Source organism: Schistocerca piceifrons, chromosome 2, assembly GCF_021461385.2.
Source record: "Schistocerca piceifrons isolate TAMUIC-IGC-003096 chromosome 2, iqSchPice1.1, whole genome shotgun sequence".
NCBI classification, from domain to species: Eukaryota; Metazoa; Arthropoda; class Insecta; order Orthoptera; family Acrididae; genus Schistocerca; species Schistocerca piceifrons.
Window position 1 is genome coordinate 726,333,167 of NC_060139.1, and position 12,538 is coordinate 726,345,704.

The following is a 12,538-nucleotide window of genomic DNA, read 5'->3' on the forward strand; positions in this document are numbered from 1 at the left end:
GTTTGTTATTAAGTGATCACCACTGATTGCCACGATCGCCAGTAGAGAAGATAGCTAACTCCTGCGTAGACAGACCCTGTCTCATGTGAAAGCGATGCTCAGTTGCCTCTGTGGATGGGGGTTTCGGACGCGAGTTTCCATGCACAGTTTCTTTTTTTCTTGGAACCCCCTTAAAATCTCCAACATTTCTCGTTATGCAGGATAAAAATAAACTGCAGATGGAAACCCTTGTATGAATCCTTCTGGACGAACAGGGTGAGCTGAGTTCGCTTGGTCCCTCTTTATGGGTCCCATGTCGGGTTTTACAGAAGAGATTTTCGTTCACCAGAAACGTTCAAATGGTTCAAATGGCTCTGAGCACTATGGGACTTAACTGCTGTGGTCATCAGTCCCTAGAACTTAGAACTACCTAAACCTAACTAACCTAAGGACATCACACTCATCCATGCCCGATGCAGGATTCGAACCTGCGACCGCAGCGGTCGCGCGGTTCCAGACTGTAGCGCCTAGAACCGCTCGGTCACTCCGGCCGGCACCAGAAACGTCATAATGTAAGAGCGTAGAACATGTTCCATACTTTTACAACAGATTGAGGTCAGCGATATACGCCTATAATTACGTCTATCACTTAGACGACCCTTCGTGAACCCAGGAATTACCTGTGCTTTTCTCATAACGCTTGGTACCCTTCATTGTTACAGCGACCCAAGAAGAACTAATGCTAGAAAGGATGCAACTTCTTTCCGATAATCTCTGTACAGTATAACAGGTATCCTACCCGGTTATGCTGCATTTCCTCTATTTTAATTGATTTTCTATCCCACTTCAAGGCATTGTTAATACTGGCTCAAATACATGTCAGAACATCAAGTCGTTATCACCCATACATATTCTATAATCCTTTCCAGCTGTGCAAATAGTGCTTCATCGGAAAATAGTAAACTAAATATACATCTGCATCTGCATCAACACTCTGCAAGCCGCCTTGCGGTGTGCGGCGGAGGATACTTTGTGCACCATTGCCGCGCCCCTTTCCCGTTCCAGTTGCAAATAGTTTGCGGGAAGAACGATTATCGGTAAGCCTGAGAGGTGGTATGAGCCCCCTCTCATATTTCTATTACAATTCTCCTCTCTAATTGCATGTGGTGAAAAGTTGCTATTCCTTCACACGCGGACTTCCCACGCAGCGTCTCTCGTCACCCGGGTGGTCCGGTGACAGGCGGGCTCTGCTAAGCCGACGGGTGTGAGGAAGTCGAGTGAATGCTTTGCAGACGCCGACATTGTCAAAAGACACGCCCGGAGGGGTCTGAAGTAGCGGCTGGGCTAGAGGTTCCGTTACTTCGCAGAATCTTAGCGAAAACACTTTCTGGCGGGCTACCAGCGAGGCGTGGGAATGACTTGTGTACCCAGGCAGTTGTGGCGGGAAAATTCCCACGCTTTCTGCAAAATAGTAACTGTGATTGGCTTGCTCAGGGCATAGCTCCGTGACGTAGCAAAATCAGCGCAGAAATTGGCGCCAAGAATCTCCATTGGTGGAATGGTAGTGCTCCGGCAATGGAGTGGAATTTTCCGCCGGTTTTCGAGCTGCTGATTGGAACGTTTAACCACGGCCACTGTTGTGGGGGCGGGAATGTTCTGTGTTCGGCCTGTACGGGTGCTCAGTAGTAGTCGGCTCTCGCCTTTCGGTCGAGGACGTCGAAGCAACCAGCCATCGCCTACGGTACGCCAGATCGTGTTCTGGCAGATAAGAAGACAGTTTGGTAAGGTATGTCCGCAGCACCGGCAGATAGGGATTTTCCTAGGTGATAATCAGAGCTCAGCAGAGCGCGCCAGTTCGTCTTTTTCTAACTTTGTTCTGTCTTGAGTAGCAGCAATTAATGTTGGGTTGGCTGTGTGTTTTCTCTTAAGATTTGAGTTGCAAGGAATTGGCTCCACATACCACTTCGTCATAATCCTCACAATCTAGTTTAGGGACAACTTCACATTCACAGCGTTTGTTTGAGTATCCAATTTGAGTCAATTTGATGTATTGTAAAGGTTTAAAGTGTTTTTGTTTATTATTTTGTGTTTAGTCTTAATAAATCATATTGTTATTTTGGACAAAACTTTCATTCTGTTAATCGGTAGAGCAACCCTATCATTCCTCACTATGTTAATGAAACCTTCGTTTATTTAACTTATTTATCAAATTAAATTATTGCAGGTGCCAAACTCTCTTCTACTCCACTGGCAGGGTTGATTAGAGTCAGTTCGCGTATTTTTTTTAGAATAGGGGGGGCTTAGAGCATCATTTACATATATGGATTCTAGGAGAATTTAGTGTTAAATTCACTGCTAGCCCCGGCACCTCGCAAGCCCACAGTGTGGGCTTCGGTCTCTGTCATTTTATTCTCATTTTCGCGAGATGCACGAGGGAAGAAGCAATATATCTGCTGTCTCTTTCAGGATCGTACACTCTCGGAACTTTAAGGATAAACTACACCGTGATGCAGGACGCCTCTCCTGGAGCGTCTGCCACTGGACTTGGTTGGTCATCTCTCTGACGCTTTTGTGCTTACTAAATGAACTTGTAACGAAACGCGCCGCTCTTCGTTGGATCTTCTCTATTTTCTCTGTCAATCTTGTGTGGCTTTGATCCCGCACTGACGAGCAATGTTCAAGTATTGGTCGAACGAGTTCTTTGCAAGGTACTTGTTTTGTTGTTGAACTAATTTCTAGGGGATTCTACCAATGATTCTGAGTCTGTCGTCTGCCTTACTCGCGATTATTTTCATGTGGTCGTTCACTTCAAATCGCACTGTGTGCATACTCCAAGGTATTTTTATGCAAGTAACCCCTCCCAGTGGTTGTTTTGCAGTTGTGTTATCTTACTATATAGGGTCGTTCCGCCCTTGTATTTGCAATACGTTACATAAGTTTATTTTGAGGGTCAAAGGCTAGTCCCTGTACCAAGCGTCGGTCCTCTGTAGGTCTTGCTGCATTTCGCCACAGCTTTCTGGTATCGTAGCTCCTCTGTGTACAACTGCATCATCCACGGATAGCTTCACTGCAACTAGTAGGTGGCGTACGCATATTTCTCAGAGTAATGGTCCTATAACACTTCCCCGTAGCATGCCCGAAGTTACTTTTACGTCTGAAGACTTCCCTCCGTTCATATTAACAGACCGTGTTCTGTATGCTAGAAATCCAATCACACAGTTTGTCTGATATTCCTTTCTCGTATTTTCTTTATTAAGCGACAATGTGGGACTGTATAGAATATTTTCTGCAAGTCAAGGAACAATGCATCTACCTGGGCTCCTGTATCTACTTACTACCTTTTGGGCCTTGTGAACGAATCTGGGTTTCACACGATCGTTGTTTTCGGAACCCAAGTTGTTTGAAAAGAAAATCTACATATACCAGTCACTGAATACTGAAGCCTTTTTTTGACTGGAGAAGAGATGGAAGTCTTCCTACACGTCGGTCAGGGGGCTGAAGATGGCGTAATGTAGCGTTGAAACTGGTCGCTCAATAAACTAACAACTAGATATTTAGACGGCTGAAAGTGATTTGATTCGACATTTTATTATGAATAGCTGAGTCCCACAACCATCTGTATAGAGATGGAGTTACAAAGAGTCCATGTTGCTTGTGTCGAGGAGTACACGCAGATTATTCCTACCGCACAGGGTTTCTGGTTTCCCCTGTCCATTCCCATGCTTCTCGAGCAGCTGCATAGCGAGTCTGCCACTAGAATAATACGTCAGATTAACAACAACAGATCTGTAGCACTGCTCTTCGTTTTCGAACTAACAGCTCCAGCGTCACTGCCTTTAGCCAGTGGAAACGTTTATTTTGCACATCACAAGTATTTATATGGATATGTAGATATTGTTAACTAAGTCACGCCCCCATCTCGTGGTCGTGCGGTAGCGTTCTCGCTTCCCCCGTCCGGGTTCCCGGGTTCGATTCCCGGCGGGGTCAGGGATTTTCTCTGCCTCGTGATGGCTGGGTGTTGTGTGATGTCCTTAGGTTGGTTAGGTTTAAGTAGTTCTAAGTTGTGGGGGACTGATGACCATAGATGTTAAGTCCCATAATGCTCAGAGCCATTTGAACCATTTTTTTTAACTAAGTCACAAATGCTAATTGCGGTAACAATTCCAGTGAATTTCTCTTAATTAGTCAAGTTAAAATAAAGAAGCAGAATGTTGGGAATTTCTCTTGACCAAACCATCCACTTCCATCTAGTTTATGCTTTATATCTTACCATCTACGTACATCTAGTTTCAATTTCATAGCTTATCAAACAGCTGGAATACGGTGAACAACTTCATAGCGTGAACGAAGGCAGCTACGTCAGTGAAATACGGCCTGTAGTTATAACTGGAGGTTCTTGCAGGTGGTGTAGCCACGCTGCCACATTCCACCACCTGCACATCTGCTGCAGGGACAATGACTTTCAGCCACCTCGACAGGCCATACCTCTCACAGGAACTGCCCATTTTTTGCGGAGCTCCGACATTGCCCCCACGGCGCTTGGCAGCGTCCGCTGACAGGGGAAGCTGTGGCTTCCCAGAAGAACAAAAGAGTAACGCGACGGTGGAAGAGCGGTGGCAGCGCCCCGCCGCTACTTTCCGGGAACTAATTTAAGCAGAAGGGAAGCCACGCACACGCGCACATAGTGCGACGCTAGTTTGCCTCATTTTATGCTAGGACTTCTGTATGGGTTGCAAAGCGAGCTTCTATAAGGCAAAATATCATAGGAAAACATCCGAAAACGAAACCATTGATTCAGAAACTATACATACTGACTTCATCACGGATTAACTGTAGCTGGACAATCCCATGTGTGGATGCAGCAGTTGACAGAAACATATTTTGTGCCATAACAAGGCTAAAACAACGTACGTTTAAATTGACGACGATTGCAATTGGACTTCGAAAAAGTTCTATATGTTCTTCAAACTGGAAATCAAGAAGAAAAACCTCACTAAATGTCTTGAGAGGCAGCTTTTTAATCAATAATGTGAGTGATTCGAGGAAACTCTACTTGTGGGAATGGAAAAATGTTCTCTTAGGGAAAAAGACTGGAAGAATCAGGATCAAAACACCGACTGCTGTACTTTGATTAGATGCACCACAAATTTGCACCAAGAAAATCAAGCCTATAGCAACAAACCTGTAAAACACTGATGCGAAATAAATTGAACATATCAGTTCACATTAGTATCAATCTTAAGAGGGCATAAAAAAAACTAAACATCAGAAGCGACATCGGATGGGACAACGATACCGATCGACAACCACGTCATCCTCAGACGACAGGCGTCACTGGATACAGATATGGAGGGGCATGTGGTCAGCACACCATTCTCTCGATCATTTGTCAGTTTTCTCAGTCACGTAGCTCCTCAATTGACCTTACAAGGGCTGTATGCAGCCCGCTTGCCAACAGAGCTTGGCAGACACGGACATTTTAAGAGGGCATATTACTTGAAAAATACGCTAAAACGAGTTTGTCAGTTTTCTAGAACTATTCGTTGAAGAGACAAAAATTTTCCTGCTAATAGAATTCCCTAAATTGCCTAAAGGTGGTTATTAAATTGGGAAACTTTCACCGAAGGCGTCTGTAGAAAAACTGGAAATAAAAACTTTTTCTAGTGATGGACCCAGGTTTCACGCTAGACGTTTTATTTATCTCTTCCATAAGAGACATATGTGTATGATGCCTTTTATTATTTTCCATGAATCTCAGTCCTCACTATCTACATCTACATCTACATTTATACTCCGCAAGCCACCCAACGGTGGGTGTGTGGCGGAGGGCACTTTACGTGCCACTGTCATTACCTCCCTGTTCCAGTCGCGTATGGTCCGCGGGAAGAACGACTGTCTGAAAGCCTCCGTGCGCGCTCTAATCTGTCTAATTTTACATTCGTGATCTCCTCGGGAGGTATAAGTAGGGGGAAGCAAAATATTCGATACCTCATCCAGAAACGCACCGTCTCGAAACCTGGCGAGCAATCTACACCGCGATGCAGAGCGCCTCTCTTGCAGAGTCTGCCACCTGAGCCTATCAAACATCTCCGTAAAGCTATCACGGTTACCAAATAACCCTGTGACGAAACGCGCCGCTCTTCTTTGGATCTTCTCTATCTCCTCCGTCAAACCGATCTGGTACGGATCCCACACTGATGATTTGTTCCCAAACAACGGTGGCATTTTTATGGATGACAATGTGCCGTGTCATCGGGCCACAGTTGTTCCAGATTGGTTTGAAGAACATTTTGGAAAGCTCGATCGAATTATTTGGCAACACAGATCGCCCGACGTAAATCCCATCGAACATGTTGGGACATAATCGAGAGGTCAGGTCGTGCAAATACTGCACCAGCAATACTCTCGCAATTATCGACGGCTATAGAGACAGTATGGCTCAATATTTCTGCAGGGGGACTTCTGACGGTTTATTGAATCAATGCCACGTCGAGTTGCCGCACTATGCCGAGCATAACGACGTCTGAGACGAAATTAGGAGATGGCCCATCACTTTTGTCGCCTCAGTGTATGATAGATATGGCTTCCTTTTAAAAATAATGATGAAAATAACATATTAACAAGGTACGGTTTCGTCAGTCTACAAGAATGTTGATAATTATCAAAAATTAATTATTTAGACTACGCACCAGCAGCAGCTGAAACACAAACAGTTTCTTACGATTTACGGAATCCACTTCTAGCCGTTTGTAGCTGATGTAAAGAAAGCTGATTCTTCATCTATAGTTGAGCCGACGGCTAATGAAGCTCTGATCAGTAGACGTGTACTGTACCACAAAACTAATCAGACGCTGCCAGCTGAGTCACTATCATTGCCACAAGGAGTCCAAGGCACTTAGTTCATAGATGGTTAGGTAAGATCAGTTGTAACGAACAACTTACCTCACCTTCTTGAAGTTTTTGATGGTGAACGTACCGGTGACGTAGAATTCTCTGTCACAGATGACCACATCCCAACAAAACGTTGAAATCTAAACTTATTTTCAAAGAGAGTACCCACATTATTGCCTCACATGAAAAAGGTGCACGCGTTATTTAAGATTCTCAAAGAAAGTTGAGAGAGCGATGTTGTATATGGGGTGCGAAATTACTTGCAGAGAACCGTCGCCTTTGGCGTTAACAACGGCGTTATCCCGTCTGAACATCGAGTTGAACTATTTTTTGGTGACTGATACGTCATTCAATTCTGCTTCATCTGTGCGCCAGATTTCGTCTATCCTAGGGACAGGAGAGTGGTCATGCGCCATTTTCTCAGGAACCCAAGTTTTCAGTCGTGAGAGATTTTAAGAACGTGCTGGCCAGGGCAACAGTCGAACATCTTCTCTACAGAGGGCAGCATCAGGCCTCACGTTATATTGGTTTTAACACGTAGAACATGTAAACCTATTGTCCATATTACCGACTACGGGACACAGAAGTGATCGTACTGTTTCCGCAGTGACATCCCAAACCATTACGCCATGTACTGGGTTCATATAACAATAACAAAAGCGCCCTGGCGGCTTTCTCCTTTGAATCTCCACATGTGGATGCGTCCATCGTGATACTGTGCACAGGGTCACTTACCTAGCTTTAAAGAAGCCAGCTTCCTGACCAAACGGATTTGATGTGACTGTATGGCCCCACACCAACGCGTGCATAGTATGTTTCTCCTCTCTGGTGCTAGTTATTTGGGTGTTGAGCAAAACCTTCCGAACCATATTCGCTTCCTGTTGGATGCACAGGGTACCCACCCCATGAGTGATAGTTGGTCATGCGGTATAGACCACGAATGTGACAAAGTGATGCGAGTAGGCTAAGTAGTCCTAGTTAAGTTGGTAACGGGATGCAAACGTCCAGTATTAATATTCAACATTTAACTAATAACGAAAGCGATCTGACGATGCTGAACATTTTACTCCTGCTGATGTTACATAATTATAATTTCCATTTCTAAAAACTGACCTGCAAATGTTAACAATAGAACTAATTTAATGTTACAAACGTAGGCAGAAAATGCCATTTTCTAACAAAAGTTCGTCCCATGCAAGCAAGTGGGAAAGAGTAAAAAAATGGCTCTGAGCACTATGAGACTTAACATCTGAGGTCATCAGTCCCCTAGAACTTAGAACTACTTAAACTTAACTAACCTAAGGACATCACACACATCCAAGCCCGAGGCAGGATTCGAAACTGCGATCGTAGCATTCGCGTGGTTCCGGACTGAAGCGCCTAGAACCGCTCGGCCACCGCTGCCGGCGGGAAGTAAAGCAGTCAAGCTATGCAGCCCATGTTGTGAACATGTGTTAATCATCAGTGCTTCTTTTGAGCTAAGAAAATGAATTAAAGTTTAATTTTGACTAGTGAAACTGTAGTTTAAACACAGGAAATATTTAAACTCATACTGTGCATTATTTCGTGAATACTGAGGTGTTCAATGTGTTACAATCAATTCCCAAGAGCGTTACTATGGTTAATTAGCTTGGTCTCACACAGGATTGACTGTGATAAAAAAGATTTTCCTCATTTTGGATTTGATTGATGAATGAGGTGGTATCCAATGTATTGAGACGTTATTAAAGCATCAGCACAGCAATCCCAAAAGACGCTCCAAATTATGGTGTTTTAAATCGCATGTTGGAAGCCATAGACTGCAGAGAAGAAATTTACTGGAGACATCGAATCAGTGTTAGAAGCAGAGTTGTGAAACTACTGTAGACTACTGTAAGTATAGACTGCGGTAGTTTTTCAGTTAAGGTCGTAGCTGTGTTACTTGTACGTTAGGTGTGTTGCATACCTATCGGGCGTTACAACATAATGATCGTTTTCCTCAGGTGTGTACTCGGTTCTTACTAGATTCCCCCGAAAACAGGAAGTCTAGGAACTGAGTGAGGATATACAAAGAGGTGGGAAACCTACGGAATATTTTTGTTCTACATATATATCCACCTGCCTGATACTTAAACGCAAAATTGAAACTGTTCATGTCTAATTTATGTTTTGTTCGAAAATTGTTGATTTGTAAGGTAGAATATGCGGAAGTTGCAGAAAAAAAATGAAGAAAACAATACAGATTTGTAATATACTGCTAGAAAACGCAACTGATTCAATATAAAGGTCAAACAAAAAAATCGAAAAACAAAAATATATCAAATGTCGCCCTAATACTTCGGCGAACCTTTATAAAACAGGTTTCTGTTATGCATAAACAACTTTCGAGCTGATCAAAAATATCCCTTTGCTCGTCATTAAGAACGTTCTATTGAGTGCAAAATAACAACAATACTTGTACATACCTGCACCAAAAGTAAATCCTTTGGTTACATAGAAGTGTAGAAGTTGCGCGATCAACTAATTTTTATTACTTATAAAATGCAATTAATTTTCTGCGTAGATATATAAATTACACAATGGATAAAAAGTGAATGATGTGTTTTTTTAATTACTGCAAAACAAACAACCCAACAAACGAAAAACAAAGTGTTCAAATGCGATATCGGAATGACCTTTTCTTATGTATTGAATGTAGATGGCATTAGTTTGAATATCGAAGCATATACTCGTACTAGGAGTCACGCCAATTTGAAGGTTTCTTGCATGTCAGCTTTATGGTATTACAGTATCAAAGGCCACATGCCTAGACAGAGAAGCCGAGTGAATAAGGTTATGCAAAATTCTAATAAAAAGAAAAGTGGTTCAAATGGCTCTGAGCACTATGGGACTTAACATCTGTGGTCATCAGTCCCCTAGAACTTAGAACTACTTAAACCTAACTAACCTAAGGACATTACACACATCCATGCCCGCGGCAGGATTCGAACCTGCGACCGTAGCGGTCACGCGGTTCCAGACTGCAGCGCCTAGAACCGCACGGCCACTCCGGCCGGAATAATTCTAATCAGAGCAAGGGATATACTGATATGACGAGAGTTTTGGCATTTTGAAATAAATGGAACTGGATTGGGAAATAGTGAGCAAAGGCTTTAGTGGCTAATAATGTTTAGGAAAACTCAACTGCTAACGGATAATATTCAATTACATACATATGTGAAAATGGTAATACTAGGAAAGTAAGAGAGAGCTGGGGGGCTGAATCAATTCAGACGAAAGACGGAAGACCATTTACAGAGGATAATTGTTGTTTAACGTTCCATTGACGATGAGAAAGAACAAGATTGTGATTTAATTTAATAGCATGGTTATTACTGAGGTACGTCAAGTTGAGACAGGCCACTGATATGGAAGGGAGGAGTTCTGCTTTCCTCAAAAGAAACTTCGTAACATTGGCGTTAATTGATTCTTTTGTACACCATCTTGCTTGCCTGATAACCCCTAACAAAGGGAAAAGTGGATAGTACCATCGGTAGGAAAACTTTAACATTTCACCATTTCCATATGAATGGTTTTACTCTCGTGTAGGTTCCACATGTCTCTGTTTCTTAGTAAAAAAAACTCATGATATCTACAAGGCGTTCAAAGTTATGTTTGAGCATCAGCGGTTATAGCATTTCAAACATTCCGTCCTTGCTGTTGTAATAAATGAAGAGATGTTGTGCTTGAAAAATACAGCCTTCACAAACTCCAAAGCGGTTCGCAGAAATATCAGGCTGAAATTACCTCGTCTAATTAGAAGAAATGTGCAAAAAGCTGCCCCTTCATCATTTTATTGAAATACTGCCACAACTCTAGCACTCTTAAATTTCCGCTGGCAACCACATGTAATGAACGACGTCATAATTCTGACTCAGCGCGCTGAGTACCCCAAGCAGGCGATGAGACAGAAATCACGTTCTATTTACTGTCTTATGAAGCCTAAATGAAACTAACGGATCTGTGCTTCTCGTAATACTCGTAATTTCCGTCAGTATCATAATACTCGCAATTTCTGTCAATACTGGAGTGCAAAGCAGTGCTACGCTTTCTCAGTGACGTGTAGTAGTGGCCCTATTATGAACGACGCACATAAACGACTTATTCTTACCTAACTGTGCCACAAATCTTCTAAGGTCTTTTTCGAAAAGTATTGTTCTCAGTGTAGTAATTTGCTTATAGGTGGACTCGTTGCTGACTTGAGGCTAAAGTAAACGCAACGGAATACGGATAGGTAGATGAGACTCAGCCGTATCGTTTCAGTGTAGCGTCAGTCGTAAACCAGTGCTCTGTGACGTCGCCTAAATTTCCAGTCGTGACCACTTGGAATAATGAAAACCGGCGGCGGGAATATTATACGGGTGAAAGTTAAGCAGCAGACTGTGATTAGTTAGTAACATTTACAAACATTAATAAAATTTTTTGTACAAGTTTGTTAGCATACTTACAAAGGTTGCCATTAGGTTTTGGAAGTACACTTTGTGTTTATATTACACACAATAATTAGATTAGAAGCTGGCGTTTTACCTGAGCACTCTAATGTACACGCTTAACATGTATAATAATAGCATCATTCCCTTATCCAGAAAGCAGCCCCAATACCACTAGAAATGAAGATGCGGCTGATGTTAAGGGGAAGTAGTTTGCAACCAAAGTTCGAGAACTGGTCACTCACCTGGAAGAAGTTCGACTACTAGTCACTTACCTGGAAGCCAAATGTATCAATGGAATGAAACAGTACAGAAATTCCAAGCAGATATGCACTATCCGAGGCAGACTTATTTGACAGAAACGCAAGTGTTTTAGAGCTGGCAGACAAGTAACTGAATTTACTGAAGAAAAGCGTCGCACAGTAAATGAAAGGCTTTTAAAACAGCGACAAATAGTCTTCACCGACAAATTTAAGAATGATCCACTCGCCTCTGTGTAATCGCATCACAGATAATGTGATATTAATAAATAGAGTTTAGGATATGTTCAGAAGCTTATGTGTGAGCAACTAATCCTCTCGTGCAGCTTACTGAATGGAGTGAGTGAGTCTGTTGTTGTTGTGCTCTCCCGTCGGACTTCCGCTTTCCACGATAGAATCTCTTCACCGTCGCATACCTAACTATTGCGAACTACATCCCCTTGAACCTGCTCACTTAACCAAACGGAAGTGGATAGTTATTGGTATAACCTCCACGTAAATCACGCAAAGGCTCTGGAATATGTGGATATTTCTCCAGATTGAAGTTTATGACTGTATCGGAATATGGACTATTGTTTCCTCTTTTAGTTCAACGGACAAAATACGAGCTTCCCGAAAATTATAACGGTTATCGTTTGTTATCTTCGACGCATTATTTATCTCGGATGAATATTTTACGTTTCGTTCGACTTGCAAGAATGTTAGCTACCTTCACTAAAGGAGACTGCATAAACATACAACCTGGCAAGGTTACTACTGCAGTTACACTGTTGGAGGGAACTGACATTACATAATCATCCATCAATGGATTAGGAATTCCCATTCATATTATTTTACATAAAAAAGTGGCTTCCTATTATACGTTTAGAATAGAACAGAGACCACTCTGATACAGTAATCATTATGAATTTAGACATAAAGGAATTTCAGACACCGACCGCGGGAAGGACCCGGTTTAAA